Raw genomic sequence first — 26,609 nt, 5'->3', positions numbered from 1 at the left:
AAGTGTACCTCATGTGCTCAGGGTCTGTGAATTAAGTGCAACTAGTGAGATTGCAGCATTACTTGTGCCACCCACTCAAGTAGCCCTTAAACATGTCTCAGGATTGCCACTGCAGAGCCCCATATGTGCAGTTTCACTGCCATGTCAACCTGGCATTTGAAACGTCTTGCCAAGTCTTAAACACCCCTTTTATTACAAACAAGCCACCCCTAAGGTAGGCCCTAGGTAGCCCATAGAGCAGCATACTATGTAATTAAAAGGCAAGACATATACATTTAGGTTTTACATATCCTGGTAGTGAAAAACGTCCAAATTAATTTTTCACTTCTGTGAGACCTACCCCTCTCATAGTTTAACATTGGGGATTCCTTATTACATTCAAGAAGCTGTAATTCCTACTTGAGAAAGAGTAGCTGTTGGAAATGGCCTTTCTGCAGGGTCATCCCCAAACTTTTTGCCTTCCTCTCCTATTTTTCTGACCTCATTTTTGCTGGCTTTAGGACTCTGCGCACATTACCACTGCTGACCAGTGCTAAAGTGCAGATACTCTCTCCTTAAAACATGTTGACATTGGCTCATACCCAATTGGCTTATTTAATTTACTTGTAAGTCCCTAGTCAAATGCACTATATGTGCCCAGGGCCTGTAAATTAAATGCTACTAGTGGGCTGCAGGACTGGTTGTGCCACCCACATAAGTAGCCTCCTAAGCATGTCTCAGGCCTGCCTCTGCAATGCCTGTGTGTGCAGTTTCGCTGCAACATCAACTTGGCATTTAAAAGTAATTGCCAAGCCTTAAACTCCCTTTTTTTTTTTTTTTTTTTTTTTTTACAAATAAGTAACCCCTAAGGTAGGCCCTAGGTAGCCTATAGGGCAGGGTGCTATGTAGATAAAAGACAGGAAATGAACATGTGTGCTCTATATGTCCTGGTAGTATAAAACTCCTAAATTTGTTTTTACACTGCTGTGAGGCCTGCTCCTTTCACAGGTTAGCATTGGGGATACCCTCATATACTGTTTGAGTGGTAGATCCTTATCTGTAAGGAGTAGCCAGGTGATATTTAGTATGGCCAGAATGGGGATACAAAATCTTGCTTAATGGTGAAGTTGGATTTTATATTACTATTTTAGAAATGCTACTTTTAGAAAGTGAGCATTTCTCTACACTTAAATCATTTTGTGCCTTTCAATCCACATCTGGCTAGGTTTAGTTGACAGCTCCCTTGTGCATTCACTCAGACACACCCCAAACACAGGATACTCAGCCTCAATTGCATACATATGCATTTTGAATGGGTCTTCCTGGGCTGGGAGGGTGGAGGGCTTGACACTCACATGTCAAAGAACAGTAGCCTGGCCTCACACAAAGGACTGCCACACCCCCTACTGGGACCCTGGAAGACAGGATGGAACTGAAAAGGAACCATGTGCACTTCTAAGCCACTCTTTTCAGTTTCCCCCACTTCAAAGGCACATTTGATTTGGGTATTTAAGCAGGGTCTCTGACCCTATCAACTTAGACACTTATGAGGTAGACACTTCCTGGAGAAGAGATCTTTAATCTGCATCTTGCCAAGAAGACCTGCTTGGCTGCCTAAGGACTCACCTGACTGCTTTCTGTGAAGGACTGAGGACTTGCTGTTGCCCTGCTGCCTTCCTGCTCTCTGGCTGTGCTGAGAAGTGCTCTCCAAGGGCTTGGATAGAGCTTACCTCCTGTTCCCTGAAGTGTCAGGACCAAAATGACTTCATTTCTGCAAGAAGGACTCCTTGTGTGGCGAAAATCTACGCACAGCCTGACAGTAACGACGCACAGCCTGCATCACGGTGAAAAATTCACCGCACGCCGAACCAGAACAATGCAGCCCGACTTTGCGATGAGAAGATTGATGCAGCGCCAGGGTAACAACTGGAAATTCGACGCACCGCCCACTGGATCGACGCACAGCCCAGCCGGGAACGACGCAGCCCGACTTCCAGAGAGGAATCGATGCAGAGCCTGCCGTGCGATAGAGATTTCCACGCAACGCCCACCATGTGACTTCGTCCTGTCAGCACCGGAAATCCACACATCATCCCCGGGGCATCCGAAAATCCCACAACCCGAAGAGGATCCAAGACCAAGCGCCGGAAATTGATGCAAAGCCTTCCCTGTGTAAAAACTAAATGACGCATCGCCATTTGCTGCCTGAGAAATCAAAGCACACTTCCCTGTTTTCCAGGCATCTCCTCCTCTGCGGTTCCTTGCGGAGATTTCGAACGCAAACCAGGTACTTTGTGCTTGAAAGAGACATTTATTGCTTTTAAGAGAATAAAGACACTTTATTTCATTTTTACAGTGATATATCAAAATATACTTGTTGCATTTTAATTGTTTTTGACCTGCATTTTATTAGATAAATATTTTATATTTTTCTAAACACTGTGTGGTGTATTTTTGTGGTGCTATACTGTATTATTGCATGATTTATTGCACAAATACTTTACACATTGCCTTCTAAATTAAGACTGACTGCTCAGTGCCAAGCTACCAGAGGGTGGGCACAGGATAATTTAGATTGTGTGTGACTTACCCGGACTAGAGTGAGGGTCCTTGCTTGCACAGGGGTAACCTGACTGCCAACCAAAGACCCTATTTCTAACAGTAGCTATTCCATTTAGTACATATGTGTTAGAAATTAGGTCTCTAGTTGAAAAAGGTTTTTACCCTGTCCAAGTAGGAATGACCACCCTAATCAGTGTAAGTCAGATATACACCCTAAATTAACCTTTGCTTACCCTATGGTAGTCTGGCACAGAGGAGTCAGGCTTGACTTAAGAGGCAATGTGTAAGTATTTGTACAACACGGAGAATACAGGAACTCAATCAAAAGAACACAAAAGCTAGCACACATTTAGAAAAATAGGGACTATGCATCTGATTAAAATAAGACTATATACTTTCCAAGTTATACGTTTTTAAGATATGGAAAACTCTCCGTACTTAAAGCACTCAAAGGTCACAAGCATAATGTTCCTGATCCACATGGTGAATCACTAGGTCTATACAACAAGATCCTGTGTACTATTGTGCCCAATGAAGACACATTAAAGGGTTTGGTACCTGTCCCTTGGGACAATGGCATGCGGGGGAACTCAGCCACCGGCAAGAGTGAAGCAGCTTTAAGGACCTTGCTGGTCCAGAGTAATGATCACAGTACCTTCTCTAAGCTCAGTTAGCAGAGGTGAGGGCCTTGTGGTCTGGGCTTCAGAAGGCTAGCTGTTGATGGGCTGAGTTAGGGTAGGTGTGGACCAGATGTAGGGCAGAAACCCTCAACCATGGCGAGCAGTGGAGTCGAAGCTGCACAACAGTAACTTCCACTCACTGCAGTCAGGTGGGGCGGTGTCATTGTCTCCTCTGCAACACATAAGCAAGGGAGATATTGTTGGTAAATTTCCTGTTGCCTCTGCAATGTGCCGAGAGGGAATGAGGCTCGCTCATTTGGCACACACCGATTGTGCTGAGCAAGTTGAACAAGAGAATCACCAATTCCTTGTAAAGTGCTCACTTCTGCACCACCTAAAGTGCCTGGTCCTTAATAGAAACCATCAATCAGCCAGGTGCTGATCGTTGTTAATCCTGACTGACAGACTAACCAGTTGAAGAGTTTCAAAACAGGGGCAGAAAGGCGGAAGACTTTTGTATCCGTGAGACTTGAAGAAACAGGAGGCAAGCCAGCAAGCAAGATGACTCCAGCTTTTGTCCTCAGGACAGAGACCAGCAGGCAGCAGGGAAGCTCAGCAAAGCACAAAAGACATTCCTCAGAACAGTCACTCACAGCACGTGTCAATCCTTACAGCACAGCAATCTTTACTCCAGCAGGAATATTGTTAGGTCCAGTAGTGTACTGTTTTTAGGCGGTCAGAGACCCAGTACATATACCCAAAAGTTCGTTTGTAAGGGATGAATTCAAAGGAACTCTCAGGAGGGCGCAAGGATCTCTTTCACCCCAGCCCTGTCTTCTAGGCTCTCTGTGGGGGGTACTCAGTAGTTTGTCGGAGGTCAGGCCACTTCCTTTGAAGTGTAAGTGTGGACCCCTCCCATCCTTCCTGCCCAGGAAGACCCATCAGTATGCAGATGAAAGCAGAAGCAGTTGTGTGTCCTGTGTTGTCACTGTCTGGAGGAATTGCACAAATGTAGCTGTCATCCAGCCTAGCTCAGACATGTATTCAAGTCAGGCTGTCAGGCACATAGAAGAGTAAGAGCATAAAAGTGGCACTCCTAAAACAAAATGTTGAATCTGACTTTACCAATAAAGAGGATTTATTATTACCATTCCAATGATATGAAACATGATCCCACTACTCCTTTCTTATCAGGAATTACAGCTTAAAGGTGTATTAAGGCATTCTCAATGCTGGCCTATGAGAGGAGTAGGCCTCACAGTAGTGAAAAATGACTTTGGGAGTTTTTCATTACCAGGACATGTACACATCAAAAGTACATGTCCTGTCTTTTACTTACATAGCACCCTAACTCATGGGCTACCAAGCCATGTGGATCGTATATCCCACATCACTGACTGCGCGGTGCATCGTTTCCAGTTTGTGATGCATCTCTGACTTTATGGGCTCGGAGCCAACACATTGCCTAAATCAGAAGGAATGACGACAATGCATGGCTTCCTCTGCTTGCAGCATATTGGTTTTAACGTTGATGCATCCAAGAACCAAGGAACTTTTTTAGTGGACCAAGGCCGGGTCCCTCTATCTGACCCGTGCTCCATTACGGTCAGCCTGAAATTTAGATTTGCCCACTCCAATGTGACCATTTAGCCCCGGTTGGTGCTTTAAACTTTTAAGCAATACAATTTAATTTAGTCTTTTAAAATTAATATCTCAACATCTACATACAGCATTCTTTTTAATTTCAATCTTGTTTTGTTCATAAAAATATAATCTATTTTTTAAAACCAGTGTGCAGTCGCTTTACGGTGTTTTCACTGTGTTATTGTTTGAAGTGTTGCACAAATACTTTACACATTGCCTTTTAAGTTGAATGTGCATTCTCTGTGCCAAGATACCAGAGGGTGAGCACAGGTTAATTTAGACTGTGTATCTGACTTACCCTGACTAGGATTGTGGTTTCTACTTGGACAGGGTGCATACCTCTGCCAACCAGAATCTTAGGCCCTGATTTACACTTTTTTTGCACCGCATTACCATCATTCATTGACACAAAAGCGGCGCAAACTTACAAAATACGATTATATTTTCTAATTTTGCGCCACTTTTGCATCAAAAAATGACGGTAATGCAGCGCAAAAAAAGTATAAATCAGGGCCGTAATGTCTATCTCTTTACTGTGTGAAAACAGTAGTAAATTGCCAATGCCGAAGCTAGAACCCGGTTCCTAGGTTCCAAAGTAGGCAACTCTGCCATAATGCCACAACATCTTAATTAATTTCCACACACATTAAACTGAATCGCCCTTTTAGGTACTAAGGAATCAAACAGATCTCAGAGGCACATGTATATTGGTATATTCTGAAAGCCAAGTTAGGAATTGCAGCTGCATAATCTCTCAAATATTTGAAAAAGCAGGTCGTACAATTTTTTACCATCGTACGTTACTTGGGGTTTGGGATTTCAAATGATTTCAGATGTTTCCTGGATGCGAAAGCTCTGGTTTATCTCGTCATGGTTGCCTTTACGGTGAGGCATAGTGCAGATTCGTGCTTCATTTAGTTTCTGATAACACTTTTCTAAACAGTGGATTAGTCCAGAAGTAATTTCCTTAACTAGAAAAAAACAAATATTCAGTGGGTGAGCTATCTTAAAACGTAAACTAAGGTAGCATCTTCGTTTTGATGAGAACGAAAACTAAATTTCCTTAGCAGCAAATTTGATGAATTTCTTTCATCTCCAATTATGGAAAAGACCTCTATTTAAGTTCTGGATAAGTGTGGAGAGATAAAGAAAAAGTCTTATGACTTCTGTGAAGAGGACCCGACACAAAGCACTAGACATTTCACTTTAATAACATTCCTTCCTGTTTGCTTTCATCCAATTTTATTTCGGTATAGCCCTGCGCCTTGCACCTTTCTGGAAAGCCCAGGCATCCACTTCTAACTGCACACCACAATCTCCTTTTAATTAAAGAAAGACTGAAAGGCTGAAGGATGGATTTCAAGTGCCTATTCAAATGAAATATCATGGACATAAATAGGGTTTTGCTTTATTTTTAACTTGTAATGACATTTTGATAGGATTTCGGATGGGAAAGGATTCATATGTTCATATATCACTCAAAATGTTTTTCTTTATTGTAGTCTTCTTCCAATCCATTCGATTTTTGTTTATTTTGTGAAAGTAATTTCTGCTCAGTAATATAAGTCTGCATCTTCACAGGGTTGTATAATGGAACCACTCATGCCATAACAAGGCATGCCTTAACAACGCGGTCGAACCCACGACTGGGTTGTTTCCACCCATGACTTTACCATACATGCCTTTACAACACATTTTCATTGTAAAAGCATGCCTAGTAAAGGCATGTGTGGAAACAGCATGCAAAACGGCATGCACGGTTCTATCATACTACCCCACCACAAGGCCATCATAAGGCCCAAAACACCCCCTGAGCCCTAAAAAAAAAACTATCCCAACCCCCACCCCATAAACAAAAGTACCCCAACCCTGTCCACCCTGAACCTAAAAAAAACTACACTGACCCCCACCCTATATAAGTAAACTACCCCAACAACCACACCTGTCCTGAGCCCTAAAAAAAAAAAAACTATCCCAGCCCCCACCCCAACCACCACACCCTCCACCCACCCTGAGACCGAAAACCTTTCTCCCAATAAGTAAACTATCCCAAACCACCATCCATCCTAAGCCCTTTAGAAAAAAGCTATCCTGACCCCCCCAGCCCCTAAAAATGAAATTACCTCAACTCCCCCACCCACCCTGAGCAGTAAATAAAAAATACCCCGACCTCTCACATCTGCCCTAAAAACTAAAGCTAAAGTACCCCAACACCCAACCCACCCTAACCCCTAAATCCACCCAACCTCTAAACACTACCCACCAAACCTGCCCCAACCCCACTTACCTCACACGTTCTCTCCCGATCCTTCCTCCTCTTCTCTCCTCCTTCCTCCCTCCCTCCCTTAAACCTCCTCCACCCCCACCCTCAATAAAAAAATATACCCATACCCCCCATTTTGGCCCCTACAAAAAAGATATCCCAACCCCCTCACCCAAGGACCTTAAAGAAATACCCAAATCCCACCCCTGCCCCTTAAAAATATAGCCTGCCCCCCAACTCCACCCACCCACCCCAAATCCATTAATCCACCCTCCATCCCTACCTCAGCCCCACTCACCTCACCGCGTCCTCCCTGTCCTCTCCAGAAGCATGGCTTTTTTGATGCCTTAACCACCCATATGTGTATTTTAGCACATGCATGGTTAAGGCACAGAAAAAGCCATGCGTTGTTTAGGCAAGCGTGGTTATGCTTGAGTGGGAAACGTCTATTGTTTACAATGTTTGGTTGAGGACGTTTCCCGCTTCACAGAGTCCACAATTTTTGTTGCAATAAACAGCTTTGTTTTTATTTCAGATATCAAATAGACAAAATATCTACTTGCTTCTTAAGTTTCAATGATCAAACCGTGGTCATCGATTAATGTGTCTTTGTTCCCGACAGAATAACACACTGCCCCCTTTTAGATAGTGTAAGGAAATGCCCCCTTGGCATGGTTATCCCCTGACTTTTTGTCTTTTGTTGATGCCAGTTATGATTGAAAGTGTGCAGGGACCCTGCTAACCAGGCCCCAGCACCAGTGTTCTTTCCCTAAACTGTACCTTTGTTCCCACAATTGGCACAGCCCTGGCACACAGATAAGTCCCTTGTAAATGGTACCCCTGGTACCAATGGCCCTGTTGTGCCTGTTTGTGTCCCTCCCAGTGCTCTACAAACCCCCCCCTAGTCTGTCCTCCGAAGATGCAGGTACTTACCTGTAGGCAGACTGGAATCGGAGCACCCCTGTTCTCCATAGGCGACTATGGCCCTCATTACGACCCTGGCGGTCGGTGGTAAAGTGGCGGTAAGACCACAAACAGTCCTTCGGAAAAAAAAATGGAATTATCCGCCACTTCACCATTCCGACCGCCATGGCGGTGATGACCGCTGGCCTGGAGATTTCGGTCTCCAGCTCGGCGGCCATCCCTAGACTGCCAACGGTATCCGGACCCTGCATACTGCCAAGGATTTCAGGTGATTGGGAACCACCATGAGATCCATGGCGGTAGGCACTATCATTGCCAGGGAATTCCTTCCCTGGCACTGATAGGGGTCTCCCCCACCCCCGCTACCCCCAAAGAGTCCTCCCCCACACCCCCTGCCACCCTCCAAAGGTGGCACAACCCCACTCCCCACCCTCACCCCAACATGCACATATACACACCCCTACACGCACACCCCCAACATGCACATACATGCACCCCTACACAGACACATACATCACGACAACACATACCCGCACACATACAGACATGCACACCGACTGACCTGCACACATTTCCCATACACACAGCACCCCGCACGCATACATGCACTCACACACCCCCTCTACACACTCACACGCATACCCCCATGCACGCACACAACACACATCACCCCCCCTCCCCTAACAGACGATCAACTTAACTTGTCCGTTGGCCCTCCGGGAGGGGATTGGATCCATGGGGGCAGCTTCACCACCAGCACACCGTCACCAGAACACCGCCACACCGAATCATGGGACGTGATTCTGTGGGCGGTTTTCTGTTGACGTGGCAGTGGAGGTTGAGCAGCCTCCACTTTCCCGCCGACCGCCAGTATGGCTGCTGGCAGCTTTCCGTACGGAAAAGGATGGAGGGCTGACAGCGGTCATAATACACGGCACGGAAGACCGCCACCACTGGAGGTCTTCAGCACGGCGGTACCTCAGCGGTCTTGCGAAAAGACCACCAAGGTCATAATGAGGGCCTATGTGTTTCGGCCCCTCCTTGGACCTCCGTACCTGATCGGCCCTGTGTTGCTGGTGCGGTGACTTTGCGGTTTACTTACCTCAGAAACTTAACCTTACTTACCTCCCCCAGGAACTGTTGATTTTTGCAGTGTCCACTTTTAAAATAGCTTTTTGCCATTTTAACCTATACTGTGTATGTTACTGCTCTAAATCAAAGTTCCTTACTTACCTATGTGGGGGTATCTTGCATTTGATGTATTTACTTCAAATCTTGAATCTTGTGGTTCTAAAGTAAATTAAGAAAATATATTTTTCTACATAATAACTATTGGCCTGGAGTTAAGTCTTTGAGTGTGTGTTCCTCATTTATTGCCTCTGTTTGTACAACAAATAGTTAATACTACCACCTGATAAGCCTACTGCTCAATATCATAAAATAGAGCATTAGAATTATCTAATTTTGCCACTATCAACCTCCAAGGGAAACCTTGGACTCTGTGCACTACCTCTCACTTTGAGATAGTGCATACAGAGCCAGATCCTACAGATAGACAGTCACTTGAAGACTTTAACTAATGCTTAGAGTGGCCTGAAAACCACAATAGTAAGTGCAGGTAAATTTAAAAGTGAGCCCATGTTTTTAGAAGTCTACACATTTTTACAACTTAGAGTGTGCTTTGAGAAATGCATTTGAACTTTCTTCCCAAAAATGTGTTTACTGAAAAAATGTTCTCACAAATGTTTTCTATCAAAATCATTCTATTTGAAGAAGGAGAATATCATTGCAGCTAGCTGTGGATTTAGGGCTATAGCTCATCATGCACTTAAGGAAACCTAGCAAACCTGCTCATTATTAGTTACTAGACACCTAGTGAATTCCAGGGTGGGGTGACTTGTATGGCTCTCATTAGGTAACTGTAGTCAGAAACCCTTGCAGACTTCAAACCTTTGCAAAAAAACAACTAGAGTCCTCATATTTCTGTGAGGACAATCTACGGGAATCACAAACTTCATACCACTCACCATTCTCCCAAGTCTCCGGATAAAAATGGTACCTTACTTGTCTGGGTAGGCCTAACGCCTGTGACAGCAAGGGGCCCAAAATAAAACATAGGCACATCACATTTTTCCATTGAAAACTTTTTTTAAATGTAGTTAGCTGTGGATTTTGGGACCTAGTTTAGCAGGCACCTAGGGAAACCTAGAAAGCCTCCACATTTGTGTTTACTAGGGAATTCATGGTGGGGTTGACTTGAGTCACTCTCACTGGGTAATTTACCCAGCAGCCCTTGAAAACCGGAAACACTGGCAAAAAAAACATATTTTCCTCACATTTCTGTGACAGAAAATCATGGAATCCGTGAGGATCTACAAATATGCTAGCACCCAGCATTTCTCAAGTCCTGAGGGCTCTCATTGACCTTTTTGTAAGCAGTTCCTCTAGCAGAAACTAGCGTCAGCCACACAAGTGTGACATTGTTTTTATCAGCACAAGTGAGTTAACGCTGTGTGGTACGAACTTTGTGGATTCCAACTGATTTTGGAAGTTTTCATTACAGAAATATTAGGAAAGTAGGTGATTTTAGGCTACTTTTGAGGTTTGCAGGGCACTGGTGGTAAGAAAATCTTGTGGGATCAATGAAAGACACACCACCTTGGAATCTCCTAGTTGTCTAGTTTTAAACAATGTCTGTGGTTTGTAGGTTTGCTCGAGTAGTGCCACAGCACGTGCCCTAAGTAATGCAGCTACCACTATTGCTTATCTCTTAAAGTAGCACCTTAGGTAGTTTTGTATTGTGGTGTCTTGACCCACCCACACAAGCGAGAGTGCCATTCTTATGAGGAGACATGTGGGTACTCAGGGTGGTAGGAGCTTTATGGCTGTTTGTAGACTCCAGAGCTTCCTGTTACAGAAATGTGAGGAAATAGTGGTGGTCATTACAACCCTGGCGGACAGTGTTAAAGCGGCGGTAAGACCGCCAACAGGCCGGTGGTAAAAAACTAGCAATTATGACCGTGGCGGAAACTGCCAACAAAGACAGCGGCCCTCATTACAACATTGGTGGGCGGCAACCGCCGCCCGCCAAGTTGCAACCGCCGTGCGGCCGCCAATGCGGCCACACTCCCGCGGTGCCCATTATGACATCCCGGCTGGGCCAGTGGGTGGGAACAGAGTTTCCGCCCGCCTGCCCAGCGGGGATGTGGGCCGCAACATGGGAGCCGGCTCCAAATGGAGCCGCCGGTGTTGCGGCCGTGCGACGGGTGCAGTTGCACCCGCCGCGCTTTTCACTGTCTGCAGAGCAGATGGTGAAAAGCCGCATGGGGCCCTGTTAGGAGGCCCCTGCACTGCCATGCCAGTGGCATGGACAGTGCAGGGGCCCCCAGGGGCCCAGCGACTCCCCGTACCACCGGCCTTTTCCTGGCGGTTCAAACCGCCAGGAAAAGGCTGGCGGTCAGGGACATGTAATCCCCTGGGCAGCGCTGGTAGCAGCGCTGCCCTGGTGGATTACTACCGCCGGGGCCATTGTGGCGGGCGGTGCAACCGCGGCACTTCCGCTGCGTCTTAATGACCTTGGAAGCACCTCAAGCCTGTTGGCGGTGCTTCCGTCATTTCAGCCCTGGCGGTCCTGTACCGCCAGGGTTGAAATTACCCCCAGACACTTTAACACTGACCTCCACAGCAGTACAAACAAACAGTGCGGCGGTCACTACCAACTGACAAACGGGAGTCAATGTACCGCCCACAGTATCACAACCTACCAATCTGCCACCTTTTCCGGGGCAGATACACTGGATAAAAACACGGCGAAAACAGGAATTCCGAAGGGAAAACGCTCACCTCTACACACTCCACAAGGAACGAGGACACTATGAAACCGGAACTCCAAATTCTACCTGAGATAGTCTTCCTGCTCCTCTACCAGGAGCACGAACGCCGGCGACGAAGACCACAGTGAGTACTGCACCTACGACAAAGGGGAGGGGGAGGCAAAAAACAGGGACACACGCGCGCAACAACCCACCCCCACCCCCACCCTCATCCACTACAACACACACACTAATGCATATCAATACATCACAGTTGCACCCCCAAGCCACCCCGGAAGAACGCAAAGACCAAATAAAATGAGTGTAACCATCGGAATATATTACAAACAAGTAGGCAGGAATATATACATACACCATGTACAAAATATATACCAGGCATAGTAGTCCATGTACTGCACAAAGAAAGTCCGTGGAACACTGGGACCACACGGTATGAGCGAGGCCCACACAAGATCCCTGACCAGGACGGAGAGAACACTGCAGGGGCATCAGACAGCAAGAAAACAGGCACATCAGGGGGAGGGAAAGGGGGGCACCTTAGCCGCTTGAGTGCACAACGCCAAATCCACGAGGGGGCCACATGCCCACTGTCCAATCCTGGGGAGTGCAAAGCCACAGTCTCTCAAGTCTTTACAGTGCTTGGCTTGCCCACTGTTCAATTCTGGGGAGTGAAAAGCCACAGTCTCTCAAGTCTCTACAGTGGGTGGGTTGCCCACTGCCATATCCTGGTGAGTGCAAAGCCACAGTCTCTCAAGTCTCTACAGTGGGTGAGTTGCCCACTGCCATACCCTGGCGAGTGCAAAGCCACAGTCTCTCAAGTCTCTACAGTGGGTGGGTTGCCCACTGCCATATCCTGGGGAGTGCAAGTCTATAGTGGATAAAAGTCTCCTCTGGTTCTGGAGGGGGACTGGTGCCCAGAGTGCTTCCTCCTGTGACACACATAGACACACTGGGAGAGGACATAGGGGACGTATGAATGGTAGTGGTGGTGGTGACTGCACGTGAGCGGGGTGTGGTGGTGGGTGTGCTGGTGAGGGACATAGTGGCTGTAGAGTTAGTGCATGCAGGTGTAAGGGTAGACGAGACTGGGAGGGAGGAGGGAGATGACGAGGAGGGGGACACAGTGGAGGCAGTGGATGTTGGTGTGTCTGCATGTGTGTGTTGCTTGCGCGAGTGTCTGTGGGATGTGTGGTGCTTATGTTTGCCTGCGATTCCCTTGTGTGTTGAGGTGTGTGCAGGCTGGTCTGATGGTGTGCTTGGGATAGGCTGAGGTACAGGGGATTGGATCTTGGTGGAGGAAGTTGGAGGGGGGAGGGTAGAGATGGGGACAATGGCTGCCATCAGTGCTGAGGCCAGAGTTTGAAAAGCTCGGTGAAGGGCCGCCTGACCAGAATGAATGCCCTCCGGGAATGCATTAGTTTGTTGCAACTGCCTTTCTACACCCTGGATGGCATTCAAAATGGTAGACTGCCCAACAGTGAGGGACCTGAGGAGGTCAATGGCCTCCTCACTGAGGGCAGCAGAGGTGACTGGGGCAGGGCCTGAGGTGCATGGGGCGAAGGTGATGCCCACCCTCCTGGGTGAGCGGGCACGGGGCGAAGGTTGAGGGGCTGCTGGGAGGGCATTGCTGGTGGGGGCGGTGGCGGCTGTACCTGTAGATGCGGGGCACAGATGTTGCCGCCACCACAAGGGAGCTCCCATCGGAGGATGAGTCCGTGTCGCTGGTGTCAGCTCCTGTCCCTGCTGTGAAGCTCCCCTCACCCTCCTTCCCAATGGTGAATTCCGAGTCCGTAGTCTCGCCCTCCAGGGCCATGTGGAATGCAGCTCCCTCGTGCTCCGGTGCCACTGCTCCTCCACCTGATGATGCTAATGCACACAAGAACAGGGAGACCACAAAAAGGTGGGGGACGACAGAAGAAAGACATGTTGAGTGCATAGATTACCGCTACAGTTGGCGGACAAGACAGACACAGAAGCCCCCTGCAGTACGCCGCGCTCTTGGGCTCCACTGTTCAATTCCTGGGAAATGGCCTACAAGGCTATGGACGACATCTGCAAACATAGATGACACAGGGCCATGGAGGGGCCTAGCCTACAGAACGCGCCCTGGCCTAGGCAAACCCACAGCCCTCCTCCCCCACCCAGACAACTACACTGCGCGCAAAGTCAGCAGAATGAGAGTGTACTCACCCCCTTGTGTCTGCTGTGATGCCCTCAAGCGCCCATCCAACTCCGGGTAGGCCACCACCAGGATCCTGAACATCAGGGGGGTCATGGTGCAATGGGCACCCCTCCCACATTGGGAGGCCATCCCCAGCTGAGCCTCCGCTGTCTTCTTGCTCCAGCGGCGAATGTCCTCCCATCTTTTACGGCAGTGGGTGCTCCGTCTGTAGTAGACCCCCAGGGTCATGACGTCCTTGGCGATGGCACGCCAAAAATCTTTCTTCTGGTGGGCATTGACCTACATGAAATGTACAGGGGAAGAAGAGAAGTCATTACCAACTGCACCGTCAAAGTGATTGGACCCGTCCCTACCCTTGCCATGTGGCAGGCACATGCATTCACCGTCTTTCATGCATGCAGTACTCTGCCCCCTTCCTTCTTACATCCAGCCCTCTCCACACAGGCATAGCCCATACAACATGCTCCCAGTGTACTTACCTGTTTGTCTGGAGGACCGTAGAGTAGCTTGTACTGGGGGATGACCCCATCCACGAGCTTCTCCAACTCCTCCGATGTGAAGGCAGGGGCCCTTTCCCCAGACGCACGAGCCATTCTCTCTTCCAGACTGAGGTCACAGCAGCACTTGCAGTGTAGGTCCTCTCCTTTCGAAGATCAGGTATCGAGTGATTGAACAGATAGAAAATGGCGGTCACGTCCGCAGCGGTGCGTACCGTCACTGTCGGCATACATCGTCATTGGCTCCTGGGACCCATAGGGTCCAATGTTAACCAATGCAGCATTGCGCCGCGGTCTTCAACCGCCTACCGCAACGGTGTACAACGCCAGCGCAGTTACCTCACATCCCATTGTCCCACTTTACAGGTCAGGCAGCTGCCATTTCAGGGGCCCACATGGCTTCATTTTCAACTGTGTCACACATACCTAGGCCTACACTCAACACACATACAGGCCACCTTTTGTGTATGATTGGTGTTCTGGGTAAACTGTGGGTACGTACCTCTGAGTTATTTGACTCTGTGCTTGCTGTTGTCCTTCATAGGAAGCGTCCGCTGGGACATATGAGGAGATGGCACCATCCTCCGGTGTGCCGACCGTTGGTGGACCTGTCGACAATGGAGGAGCGACATTTGATAATCACCTACAGGCTTGACCGTGCCACAATCCAGGAACTGTGTACCCAGTTGGAGCCAGACCTGATGTTAGCAATCCGCCATCCCACAGGAATTCCCCCTCAAGTGCAGGTGCTGTCAGTGCTCCATTTCCTTGCAAGTGTCTCTTTTCAAACAACTGTGGCCATGGCATCAGGGATGTCCCAGCCTATATTTTCCAACGTATTGTCCAGAGTGTTGTCTGCCCTTCTGAAACACATGCGGAGCTACATCGTTTTAACTCAGGTGGAGGATTTGCCTACAGTGAAAGGTGATTTCTATGTCCAGGGACATATCCCCAACATCATAGGTGCCATTGATGGGACCCATGTGGCTTTGGTTCCCCCCACAGGAGTAAACAGGTGCACAGAATGCGGAAGAGTTAGCATTCTATGAATGTACAGATGGTATGTTTGGCAGACCAGTACATCTCCCATGTGAATGCCATGTTCACTGGCTCAGTGCATGACGCCTACATCCTGCGGAATAGCAGCATCCCTTATGTGATGGGTCAACTCCAGAGGCACCGTGTGTGGCTATTAGGTGAGCACCTGGAAACAAGTCAGTGGGAATGGTTGTCTGGGTCTGGGGTTATCCCTCTAGGTTAATGTGTGTCTAACAGTTGCCTCTCACCATTTGCAGGTGACTCTAGTTACCCCCAACCTGTCATGGCTACTGACCCCAGTGAGGAATCCCAGGACAAGGGCAGAGGAACGCTACAATGAGGCCCATGGGCGAACTAGGAGGGTGATCAAGTGGACCTTCGGCCTCCTGAAGGCCAGGTTAAGGTGCCTCCATATGACAGGTGGATCCCTATTCAACTCACCAAAGAAAGTGTGCCAGATCATCGTGGCCTGTTGTATGCTTCACAACTTGGCTTTGCGGCGCCAGGTGCCTTTTCTGCAGGAGGATGGTCCAGATGGCTGTGTTTTTGCAGCTGTGGAGCCTGTGGACAGTGATGAGGAGGAAGCAGAGGAAGAAGACATGCACAACAGGGACTCAGTGATCCAGCAATATTTCCAGTGAGACACAGGTAATACAATCCTGCCTACTACATGTACTTTAACACTACTACCTCTCTCCTGTCTGTCGTTTTCACCCAGTGTATGGTCACTGAGTTGTCACATTCCCTTACTGTTTCACAGGTGTGGGTCCCACTGTGTGACATCTGCTTAGATTCCTCATGGACTAGAGCTGTTTGACATAGGTATGTTGACATTACTTTTTAAAAAACGATTTGTCACTGTAATTGCTAATACACTATTTCGAAATCACAGACAGACTCCAGATCATTTTGTGCTTTAGGTGTGTTTATTTAAATGCTCAAAATTGGAGGGAGTAGTGAAATGGTGAGGGGTGATGGCGGAGGAGTGTCCATGGCAGAGTCCAGTCTATTAGTCTCACAGGTGCATTACCCATATGGGCATAGGAAGTGGAGCTGGGGCAGTTTAATTATGGACTTGGTGACAAAGTGGGACAGTAGGATGACAATCAGGGTGGTCTCATTTCTTGGCGGGGGTCTTGGCATCGTTCTCTGTCTTGTTCCTGGATCTCAGGGACCGTTTGCGGGGTGGTTCTCCCTCTGCACGGGGTGGGGTGCTGGTGTGGTGGTCCTGTGGCGGGGCATCCTGTCCACTAGCGCCGGCGGAGGTGGTGGGCTGTTCATTATCCAGGCTAGTGTCAGGGGCCCCTTGTAGTGCCACAGTGTACCTCCTGGTGTTGAGTACTTCCCTCAGCACCCCTACGATGGTTCCCAGGTTGGAGCTGATGGTTCTGGGTTCCTCCCTGAAGGCCATATACTGTTCCACCTGCAGGCGCTGGGTCTACTGAAACTTGCCCAAGTCGTTGCCATCGTCTCCTGGGAGTGGTGGTAGGCTCCCATTATGGAGGAGAGGGCCTCATGGAGTGTGGGTTCCCTTGGCCTGCCTGCCCCCTGTCGCACAGCAGCCCTCCCAGTGCCTCTGTCCACTGGACCGTGTGCCCACTACCACGGCCCCCAGGTCCCTGTTGTTGTTGGGTTATCCTGAGTTCCCTGTGGTGGTGGACACACAGCTGATTGACGTGTCCTGGGGACGGAGGTATGGGCCCTCTGGGTGGGTGCTGTGCTGGTGTTTCCAGAGGGGGGGAAGGTCTGTGGTGGCCTGTGTCTGGGTGAGGGGAACCGACTGTCCCGAGGTCCCCGATGGGCCAGGCTGGTCATCTAGATCCAGTTGGACAGAGCTGCTGTCATCACTGTGGGCCTCTTCTGTTGGTGGTGTGGACATTTGTGGACCCTCCTGTCTGGTGACGTTGGGTAGGGGTCCTGCAGGGGCATAAAAGGATGTTTATTACATCTGTGTGTGCCATGGTGTGCAATGGGTGGGTGACCGTGTACCCCAGTGCTAGCATTTCTGTGTGGGAGCTTGTGTGATGATGGTTTAGGGGGGTGTATGGGTATGTGCAGTGGGCATGGTTTGGTGATGGGTGTCCATGCTTTGTTGTTGCATGCAGGGCTTGGTGTTGGGATGTGTGGTTTGTGATGTTGGGACATTTGTGAGGAGTTGGGTGCTGGGGGTGAGGGTGAGGGTGGGGGTATGTGATAGCATGCAGGTAGGGTGGGGGATGTAAGAGTAAAGCTTTGACTTACCAGAGTTCATTCCTCCACCTACTCCTGCGAGGCCCTCAGGATGCAGAATCGCCAAAACCTGCTCCTCCCATGTTGTTATTTGTGGGGGAAGAGGTGGGGGTCCGCCGCCAGTCCCCTGAACCGCCAGGTGGTGTCTTGAGACCACGGAATGCACCTTCCCCTGTAGGTCGTTCCACCTCTTCCTGATGTCCTTCCGATTTCTTGGGTGTTGTCCCACTGCGTTGACCCTGTCCACTGTTCTGCGCCATAGCTCCATCTTCCTAGCTATGGAGATGTGGTGCACCTGTGCTCCGAATAGCTGTGGCTCTACCCGGATGATTTCCTCCACCATGACCCTGAGCTCCTCCTCCGAGAACCAGGGGTGTCTTTGCCGTGCCGTGGGGTGGTGTAGGTGATGTGTAGGGTGGAGTGTGTGGTGATAAGTGTGGGGATATGTAGTGGTGTATTGTGTGAGGTGCGTGGAAGTTGTGTGGGTGATGGTGTTGTGTGCCTGTGGATGCTGTTGTTCTTGCTGGTGGTGTCTCTCTGGCCTTCTTTCGGATTTTTTGTTGTGGGGGTTTCTGGGTGATGTGGGTGTGTGTTTTATATTGCTTTGGGTGTGTGGGAGTGGTGTGTGTATGTATATTAGGTGTGTGTATTTTGAATTGTCCAATGTGGCAGTGTTTTGTAAATGTTTGTGTATTTAGAGCGCGGCAGTGTGTACCGCCAATGGAATACCGCGGTTGAAAGACCGCCGCGTGGATTCGTGTGTTGTGATAGTGTGAGTGTATTTCTGTTGGCGTGACGGTGTCGGTTTTGTTTTCGCCAGTTTATTACTGACCTTTGGTGTGGCGGACTTGTGTGGGTGTCTGACTTTTGGCGGATTCCGAGATGTGGGTCATAATAGCTGTGGCAGAATTCCACGGCCGCAGAGGTGTGTTGGCGGTCTTTTGCACAGCGGTAAGCAGCTTTTACCGCCCATGTTGTAATAAGGGCCAGTGTGTTCTGGAGGCTTCCCCCAAATAAGTGTCTGGAGTTTCTTGTCTCCCTGCCCTGGTCTCATTCTGTCTGCAAGCACAATACGCTAGTTTGAAGTTCTTTGTATGAGAACTGGGGTACAGTAGTGCAAGTGGGGTTGTGCACAGTTCCATCCTTCCATCCTACCCGAGATGGCTCATATAGGCACTTAAAGGGGGATTTTTGGAAAGTGGCGCCCCACCAAAAGCAGCACCACTTTCCCCGCTCACCTTAGCAACCCCCTACCACTACCAGGTGTGTGCTGTATTTTCAATTCGGCACACCGTGGCGCAGGTAGGGGGCAATAGTGTCATTTTTCATGATGCTATGATTGCACTCTGCAGGAGTAGCACCAAAATATTGACGCTACTCCTGCAGAATACATAGGGCCCCGTTCTAAAATATGGAAGGCCCCTTTTAATGCCTACTCTTGAGCAAGGGATTGTGTCTTCTTTGGGCCACATTAACGTCAAAAACAATTACATTAATGTGGCGCAAGATGGTGCTAGCACACTATAAATATGCCCCTTAGTCCCTCTATTGTGTGGCTGTCTAAGAGGAATACACAAAGGGCCGAAAGCCATCTACAACTAGTCATTTGACCAAGGAACAGGTTCCAGGCACCAAATGGATAGGACAGGAAAATGTCACAACCAAGAGAGAGTCAACCTCGAGTCCTCTATGGCACGCCGACTGGATATGAGGGAAAAACCTTTTTGTTAAAGGAACTCTCACTCACTGAATGTTGTCCAGTGATATATTTCATCATCAAGTTCTTCCCAACTCACTGAGGGTCGGGTGTGCTTCAACCTTTCCTCACTTTTTAATTAACAGGGGTGCAGAATCTACATGAAATAATCTTAAAAATTGGCTAGATGGTTCACAAATCAGTATTTATTCACGGGTCCAAGTTCACAAAAGTGGGGAAAATTGGCTAGTTAGAGTTCCTATCACTCCTTGTCCCTTAAGTGTGATTAACTAGTGTGAGAAAATGTGTTATTAGTTGTGTGGCCTGTACAAGTAATGCGTCCACATTTGCCCTCCTCTGGGAACCAAACATCCTATTGTAGCACTTGACTCTGTCAGGATAGGGAAGAAGAACAGTCAAGACCTACTTGAGGGAGGTGATGGGGGCTAGCAATCCCCATTCACAGATGCTCAATCAATAAATGATTGTCCAGGCCGTGCACTTTCTTTCAAAAAAGGAAAAAGTACATTTATCACACACACACTACTCAATACTATTTAGCAATTTACTTATATACATACGCTGATGAAAAGGCTTTGTGGTGACATTACGTAATAACTCTTACCGCTCCCAAAGGAAGGTTTAGATCAACACATCAAAATGTACACTTGTATGAACATGCAATAATTGAATATTACTTTGAAAGAACACACTTGGGATGGTCAATTAAGCGTATCTACTTTTGAACATAAGTGGATGTCAGCATAATTATTTTATTAAAGCATTCACTAGTGGCAATGTCTGGGTGATTTGTGCACTCAGCATAACTTTTTGTGTGAATAATGCAAATAAAATTTAGCCCATAAAGGACATCACATTTATAATTACAACACTATAATTATAGACTTTCACCCCTTGAGTATGTTGCACTTTATACATATCCCCTGCAGGGCAACATACATATAATCACAACCTGTGCAATTAAATCACTTCACCCTTAAGGGAGTGTTTGTAACTTGCACTTTTAATAACCTTTAGTATCACATAATGCAATCCAACATAGCCCCTGAAGAACACCATGTTTATAATCACAGCACATGTAATTACAGCCTTTCACCGCTGGAGGTTATTTGTGCATCATAAAAACCTTATGTGGACCAGCGTCAGGCCTCAGATACCGCAGCCACAGATTTCATTCCTTGAGTGCACAACACTCCCAGCTGCAGAGCACATGCTCCAGCCTAGGAAGTGGCTAAAAATCCTTGGAAAACCTTGAAGGGTTATCATTTCAGAGTTCCACACAACTTAGGGTTGGGCACTGGTAATCCATTTGGGGAGAGGCAGTGCTGCTCCTCCAGCATCCCTGCACTTTAGTACTTATTTGGTTATGACCCTGTCTTCCTGGGGCCACCATAAACCGTAAACAAGTGGTTTTCTTTTAGAAAAATATGCACACGTCCTTAGAGCTTCCTTGCATATTTAAGAAGTGACTTTGCTGTGTGTCCTTGACTCTGCTGCTCTGTCTTTTCTTTTTTCCTTTTTAAATAGAGGGTGTCATGCCTCTCCTGGGCCCCACACATGTGTGTTTGCTTGGGAGGGAATCTAGGAGCCCACCACTGGCTACCCCCAGAGTGGCTCTCATGTTGCTTGCACTTTGCTGTGCAGCTGTGGGATCCGGTGCTCACTTTCTCCCTGGCCGGTCAGGATGTGTAGCCAAGCTACAGCTTGGGGGAGTGCTGTGGCACTTCCTTTCTCCTTCCACATCCACCAGTGCTCAGGGATGGGGCCCTTGGAACGTATCCACACATGTGGGGGAAGTGTGATGATGCTCCCCCAGAGTTTACCTTCTTGGGGACTAGGGATGGGGTCTAGGGCCCCAGCCTTGCCTCTGAAGAGCAAGGGGAAAACTCAATGGTCCTCATCAGCATGTATAGCCATCAGTGGGCCTGGAATTGGTGTCCTGGGCCCATTAGTATGCAACTAGCTTGGGAGATGGCTGCCCAGGCCCTCTGAAGATTTGGGGATTGGGTCCTCCGCAAGCTCTCTCCCATCTCTGTTTTCTTGGGCATCAAGTCCTTTTAGAAAATCATCCAACAGCAGGGCACCACCCACTCCAAACTTCCACTGGGGGTCAAAGTTTGCCCAAATATTCTTGCTGTTGGTCTTTCTTCAGGTCTCCTGGCCTAAAAGGTGACAAACGTTGTAGAGAGCTGGTTTAACTGACTTCCTGTACTAGCCTTTCACTTAAATTTTTCTCTGGCCTTCTGCCCTCCCTTGCACAGATGACCAGTCTTTTCCACAATTGGCCCTCAGGGAGTGTAAGCTTCCCTAACCTTGGAGGTGATCCACTGTTTCTGGGGCCAATTAATGTCAGAGTCTGTATGCCACATGGCAGTCAGGGGGGGTCCTCCTTCCAGTTGTCCATGGTGGCTGCCTACAGTTCCAGTATCCACCCAACCCCTTTTCTTCTCAGGAGCTCACTCAAGTCCTGTAGATTGTGCCTTTTGTGGGGGAGGCCTATGTTCCTGTGGATGGAGAGAAAAGTAATTAATCCAGACCAGCAGGGTGACAAAAGGACTGGGCTCTGATCCTGAACTGAGCCAAAGTTGTTCTTTTTGCACAGGTTATACTGCACATCGGTATGACTCCGGGGTCTATAGGACAAAAGGAAGCAAAGCTGTGTCCTAAGGCAGCTCTCCCATAAGTGTATAACTCAGAGTCACCGGAGACAAAACAGTAAACCACTCTGACATTTCCTATGTGTGCACCCACATTATGAGACCTATGCCAAGTCAATACCCAGCCATGCATAGTCTCTTTTGCTCCAGGCTCCCTGTACACAGTTTGAGGGCTGCACACAAAAGGAGTCTCTGGGTCTCTCATACACAGCCCTCACATCTATGCACACTTGTAGACAGGTAACCAGCCAAGTGCTTCTTACACTTTGCTGCTCCACAGCAGCCCTATCTTAAAAGGGAGATTCTGGCAGTAGATGCACACTATTCATTTGCCATGACTTTACTGTGGGTGAGAACAGGTTATATTGCTCCACCACAGTAAAGGGTCTAAAACCAGATTATCAAAAAGTAATAAATCCAGATGATTCAGTGGCTTGCGTAAGGATCAGTGTGTCCTAAATAAATACCTTTTTGGGAAAGGGTGGCTGGTTATTTATTTAATCATTCATACCATACCACACACATACATGGCACAATACCCTAATAAATTTTCTTAGAAGAGGGTCCACTTGAAGATAAGAAAGACATGTAGGTCTTCATTATGACATTGGCGGTAAATCCGGCTTACCGCCATGCCGACTGCCGCCAACATAACAATGCCGCCGCTGATATCCGCCAACCATATTATGACACACACATACCAATGCGTCACTATACAGCCACATACACAAGTCCACCAGCCCAAAGGTCAGTGATAAACTGGCAGTATCCAAACCCACACCGTTACGCCAACAGAACAACCCCCACAGCATTATGATCCACGAATCACCGCGGCGGACATTCAATGGTGGTAAACCATTGGCGGTACATACCGTTGCGCTCAAAATACACACACTCAAACAAAACTACACCACATTGGACAATTCAAACTACACACACCTCACACATATACACACACCACACCCACACTACTATAAAACACCCACCCACAATACCGACAACCCTTTAAGACTAGAAAGAATTACCACCAGAGAGAGATACAGCAAGAGCACCCACACAACCAGAGCCACATAACATTATCACCTAAACATCATCCACGCACCTTACATCACACACCCCACCCACACAACTCACACTACACCCATGGCACCACAACGACACCCACGATTCTCTGAGGTGGAGCTAAGGGTCATGGTGGAGGAAATCATCCGGGTAGAGACACAGCTATTTGGATCACAGGTGCAGCAGACATCCATTGCTAGGAAGATGGAGCTATGGTGTAGAATTGTGGACAGGGTCAACGCCGTTGGACAGCACCCAAGAACAAGGGATGACATCAGGAAGAGATGGAACACCCTACAGGGGAAGGTGCATTCCACAGCAGCAAGACACCAACTAGCTGTACAGAGGACTGGCGGTGGACCCCCACCTCCTCCCCCACAATTAACAACATGGGAGGAGCTAGTCTTGGCAATCATGCATCCTGAGGGCCTGGCAGGAGTAGGAGGAGGACTGGACTATGGTAAGTCAAATCTCTATTACTATCACCCCCTACCTGCATGCCATCACAAACCCCCACCCGTATCCTCACCCCATCACTTCACCACCACCCACATACCCCACCATCACAACCCACTCATCCCAGTGCCAAGCCCTGCATGTAACACCAAAGCATGGACACCCCTACAGACCTGCATGGACACCTAGCTGACCAAATAGCAACTCACACAAAGGAAAATCTGCCTGGGCAACAACAACAACAGAGGGCAACACACCCATGCACATGATGGCAAACGCAGAAACAATAACACTGAATTTACATGCCCACAGGTCCCCCAGCCAATGTCAGCGGAGAAGAGGTGCCACCAACATCCAGTCCCCCCACAGAAGAGGCCCACATTACTGCCTGCCTGGATGACCAACCTGACCCATCAGGGATCTCCGGACAGTCGGTTACCCAGGCACACTCTCACACCACCACAGATCCTCCCCCCTAAGGAAACACCACCACAACACCCACACAGCGGGCCCATACCTCTGTCCCCAGGACATGTCAATCAGCAGTGTGACCACCACTACAGGGACCCCAGGACACCCCACAAACACAGGACGATCAGGGACCTTGGGTCAATGGCAGTGGGCACACAGTTAAGGGGACAGAGGCACAGGACAACAGGGAAGCTGGGAGGACTGCTGTGCGACACGAGGAGGACAGGCCCAGGGAACCGAATATCCAGGAGGCACTCACCGTAATCCTGGAGCAAACCAACATTCCCAGGATACGCTGGGCCAGATACTGGACAAGTTGCAGAACATGCGGCTGCAGGAGGGACAGTAACTGGGGATCAGGGAGGACTTGAAGGACATCAACAACACCCTGGTCTTCATTGCAGGGATGCTGGCAGACATGGCGAACACTATGAGGGAGGCAGTGGCACCCCACTGGGCCTCTGCCACTAGCCAAACCGATGAACAGCCCTTCACCTCCGCTGTTGCTAGTGGACAGGAGTCCCCGCCACAGGACTAACAGGCCACCAGCACCCCTTATCCTGCAGAAGGAGAACCACCCGCAAACATTCCTTGAGCTCCATATCTAAGAATACCAGGGCACACCAAAGGTAGTCCGAAAATCAAGTCCAAAGTGGAAAGAGAAGTCCAAATCCAAACACAATGTGGATGTGGAAGAGGTTTTATTGTTCGTGGAACAGATATATTCTGCGAACAGCCGACACGTGTTTCGTCACAAGGACTATTTCAAGGCTGTAGATCAAGAATCATGGACACGCAAAAAAATACAATCAAAATGTGGTATTGAGAGGTGGAAAAGCTAACAAACTCAAGCCAAGGTATAGAAGAGAGAAAAAAAAAGTAGGATGAATAGAAGAAAGAAAAAGTGAGCGAAAGAAGAGGTGGAAAAAATAATAGGAGAGGGAAAGAATAGGTAAAAAAGATAATTGATTAGTTATATTCTAAATAAGTTGCCTCATGAAGGAGGGATGTGATTGTGCACATGTGTAAAGAGTGACCAATAAGACAAACGCCATGAGGTGTGGAAGCAAGGGTGGAGAATTAAATATATAAATTGCATTGTAATAGAGAAAGAAAAGAAAGTAGGTGGGATCCAAATCGTGAGAGTCGGAAAACATTAAAAAGTCAGCAATAAATCTAAAAAAACAGGCTGTTACTTTGTGAATAGCACATGCCATAAGGTACCAACAGGCCAAAATACCCTTAGTGAAGAAAAATTATAAATAAATATTGTGAGTCATGCCATTATATTGGAAAAAGGGACATACTGAAACTAAGAATGTATAAAGTTCTACTTTGAAAAACTTGATAGTTTTCAAGAGTCCATAGAAATCGTGTCTGTAACAGGTTTGGTAATAGATGTACCAAGTACCAATATAATGGTGCTATTTATATTCAGAGTAGACAGTTTCAGCAAACAAGGATATGGGTTCAAATGACGAAAGAGGCCATGATAAGCCAAAGGTAAGCTGGAAAATAACAGGTAAATGGTAGAGAAGGAACACAAATTGCTCCAAAATGATTTAATCAATGGGGGGAATGCAGATAACTAGACACATTAACTATGAAATTAAGCGCACCAGAGGCCGGGGACAATATGAAATAAAAGAGTCAGAGAGTAATGGAAAGGCCGACGTTGTTAGACAAAGTTAGAGTTTAAGCCGAACAGCAATAGTACTGAAACCAAATCCAGACACAAAAATAATGAGCAAATCGACTGATGCCCCAGTGTAGGCATCTGGAAGTCGGAAAAAATAGCAAATCAAAATGGTGATAGCAGCGAACAACGTTGTGAATAAAAGTACTACTGCTATCGGTACGGAACTGAGGGGAACGCTGGCAGCATTTCAGAAACTAAAACCAATGGCAACATTTACGGGACAGGGTTAAACCATAACAACACGTCCCCAGTATACTGATAGGTAAAGAATGCCAGTTCAAACGCAGAACCAAAAAGCGGTTTGCCAGTGTAATTATACAGGAAAAACTATCCTTCTCCGATGGAATAGAAGAAGCATGAACGCTTACCTCAAGGCATTTCAATGCAATGCGACACGGAAGTGAAGATAGTTAGTAAGCAAAACTGAAGAAAAACGTCCTATTTGAGGTCCCGGTAGAGTAGAAGTCGAAAGGGGACAGTAAGTAAGAAAACAAAGGCAACTTAGAGGCTGGTCAGTGGGAGCCATTGTGGAACGGCTGGGTTACAATAAAACCAATTAAGATACAGGCTATAAGGAATGTAATAGAAATGTAAAATGTTGAAAATAAACATTATATGACTGTATGAGGTGAAATAGTGCCAACTTCTGGAGAAGTAAGTAAAAAACAGAGCGACCGACAAGCATGGGAAAAATAAAACGAAATTGATCAACTAATTATACTGTTTTATATAATAATACAGAATAAAAGGGTACATGCAGCATGTATAGATGTTAT

The 26,609-nt window shown here is 47.8% G+C and overlaps 1 long non-coding RNA gene across 3 annotated transcripts in view; it reads right to left on the bottom strand.

The window, feature by feature from the left end:
- The window catches only part of LOC138285080 (uncharacterized), a 134,309-nt gene extending 108,030 nt beyond the window's left edge, over positions 1–26,279 (bottom strand). For 2 of the 3 annotated variants that reach the window (XR_011201513.1, XR_011201515.1), the window contains exon 1: positions 26,202–26,279. This is a non-coding gene — a long non-coding RNA (uncharacterized lncRNA). The remainder of the gene's footprint in view (positions 1–26,201) is intronic. The other variant, XR_011201514.1, reaches the window with a different exon arrangement.
- Positions 26,280–26,609: the final 330 nt, after the last annotated feature.

This window comes from Pleurodeles waltl, chromosome 3_1 (assembly GCF_031143425.1).
Source record: "Pleurodeles waltl isolate 20211129_DDA chromosome 3_1, aPleWal1.hap1.20221129, whole genome shotgun sequence".
Lineage (NCBI taxonomy): Eukaryota > Metazoa > Chordata > Amphibia > Caudata > Salamandridae > Pleurodeles > Pleurodeles waltl.
The sequence above is the reverse complement of the archived record's forward strand: the minus strand, read 5'-3'. Positions and strand labels throughout refer to the sequence as shown.